This window comes from Phoenix dactylifera, chromosome 3, assembly GCF_051530095.1.
Source record: "Phoenix dactylifera cultivar Ajwa chromosome 3, Ajwa_hap1_PhDact_Kaust_v1.1, whole genome shotgun sequence".
NCBI classification, from domain to species: Eukaryota; Viridiplantae; Streptophyta; class Magnoliopsida; order Arecales; family Arecaceae; genus Phoenix; species Phoenix dactylifera.
In genome coordinates this window covers 25190819-25193525 of record NC_143192.1, presented here as the reverse complement: position 1 = coordinate 25193525, position 2707 = coordinate 25190819, and positions in this window count along the sequence as shown.

Sequence of the window (2707 nt, the reverse complement as noted above, 5' to 3'; positions counted from 1 at the left end):
GTAGAGGACCGATCAAGGTTTCCTTGTCTCCCCGGGGTGCTAGCTCCCTTGCAGAGACTTTTTTTTGGTGGCTGATCTCCTTCCTTTTGATCAACTCTTGATTGTGCTTGGGAGGAGGAAGAATAAGGATGAAGATCAGAGAAGGATCAAAGCCCCTGCAGCCTTCTTTCTTTTCCTGCATTGGAAGGAGGAAGAGAGGAGGAGAAGGCCGCCTATGGCTTCTTCTTTTCTTCCCTTTGCTTGCGGCTGAACCAAGGAGGGGAGAGGGGTGGCCACGGCTTGGAGGAAGAGAGCTTCACCTTCATTAGGGCGCCGGCCCCTTTGCTCCCTTTTTATAGCCATCTAGGGCTCCTACAATTTAGGAGCCCTAGACTAGTTTCCAAAGAGGGGGCGCCGGCCCCCTCTCTTCATGCCGCACCAAGTAAAAGGAGAGGGGCTCATGCCCCTCTTATTTGGTTAACCTAATCCTCCTCTAAGGAGGATTAGGTGTCCCTCTCATGGTTTAGTCCTAATCTAATTAGGCTTGAATCAATTGGGTTCAATCAATGCTAGTCTTAATCCAATTAGGACTTGAACGAATCATGACTCAATTGAACCCTTCAATCCTAATCCAATTAGGAGTCATGTTGATCCATTAGATTAATGATTAATTAGGACTTAAGAAACCCTAATCCAATTAGGACTCATTTAATTTTAGTCCTAATCCAATTAGGACTCTGATTTGAATCTGAAGTCCTAATCCAATTAGGACTTCTAGAAATCCTATTCTAAGTAGGAATCTAATTTGAATTCAAAATCCTAATCTAATTAGGATTGTAGGAATCCTACTCCAAGTAGGAATCCCAATCCTACTCCAAGTAGGACTCCCAGTCCTATTCTAATTAGGACTCTAGGAATTCTACTCCAAGTAGGATTCGTGTTTTAAGTCCAATTAATCAATTCCCATTCCTTCTTCAACTTATTATCAATCGAATTGATTACTCGTGATTCATAATCACTTTTCAACCATCGGATCGGTCAATACTTCTAGTGTGTGTGACCCCATAGGTTCTATTCTGACTGGTAGTGAGATATATTGTGATCTCTATCACAATATCATTGAAAACTCCTTTCAATGGGTTGGAACGATTCCAACTCAACTCATTAGGATTTATCGATCATCAAGACAATCTCTATGAGTCCCACCATCCACCAGTGACACCTAGCAGCATGTAGTGGCTATCCAGCAGAAATAGAATGGTGAACCTCTAGGTGCAGTCAATATGTGATACAGTCCTACTATCGTGGATCCCTACAGGACGGAGGTCATGGATAACTCGTCAAACCCCATCGTCTATCATATGTGAAGATTTATTCGACTTAAGTTCGAGAGCGGAGAACTCTTTCTCTACTGTGCAATCTGCCCTGGCCGAGGTCTTACGAACTCAGTCTTATAAATTACATAGGATCTCTCCTTATCTATCAAGGTCGATAGATTCCTTATAGGTGCATACCCTACTCCTACAGTGAACCTACTGCAGCCAATCTACACTGCATGGTCCCATATGGCTAGAGACCATGTATGTGTGCAGTCAAACTACAATAACCTCATTGTGAGTAGCCGAAGCACCGCAGGTCAAAGGACCAGTCACACTACTGCAACATCAAGCAAGTTACTGACGAGTGGATAGACATCCAAGTGACTTCTTGTATTGGTCACGCTCAGTACCCTTGTTCTTAACAAGCACCTGCACTGTTACTTCAGTGTCGCCACACTGTGGACTCGAGTCTCGTCCATCCATAAGGAAAGCAATGTGTGCACTGATCGGATCGATCACCGTCCTCGTGATGATCCATTGATTAGGAGCATTCAAAAATTAATCATCAATGATGCATGGCTCAAATTTTTAACTCTTAAGAATATGCATCATCATCTTATTAATTCTTGGACGATTCATAGACACATAAACAATATGAATGAAAAAGATGCCTTTCATTTATTCAATAATAATAAAGTCAAGTACAAATTATGTCCCAGAATTAATAATGTGTCAGCCAAAATTGGCTTCTAGGGCATACATCTAACAATCTCCCACTTGCACTAAAGCCAATCAGTCATATATCTTAGTCCCATCTTCTCAAGGTGAGCTTCAGTCTTTTGTTGACTTAGTTGCTTAGTGAACGGGTCTGCCACGTTGTCCGCGGAGTCTACTCTCTGCACCTCGACATACTTCTTCTCAACATAGTCGCGTATGAGGTGGAAGCGCTGCTCTATATGCTTGGACTTCTGATGAGACCTTGGCTCCTTAGCAAGAGCTATGGCGCCATTATTATCGCAGTAGTGTTATGGCATCTGATGACATTACATCCAATTCTGCAATGAATTTCTTGTACTAGAAGCCTTCCTTAGCAGCTTCATAGGCGGCGATGTACTCAGCTTCCATAGTAGAGTCAGCAATGATCGGTTGTTTAGAACTCTTCCAATTCACCGTACCACAATTGCATAAGAACACATATCCAGATGTTGACTTTCTATCATCGACGTCAGTCATGAAGTCTGAATCTGTGTACCCTTCTACCTTTAACTCTGATGATCCTCCAAAGACCAAGAATAAATCTTTAGTTCTTCTCAAGTACTTAAGAATATTCTTCACAGCTGTCCAGTGTTCTTCACCTGGATTTGACTGATATCTGCTTGTGACACTCACAGCAAGAGCTATATCAGGTC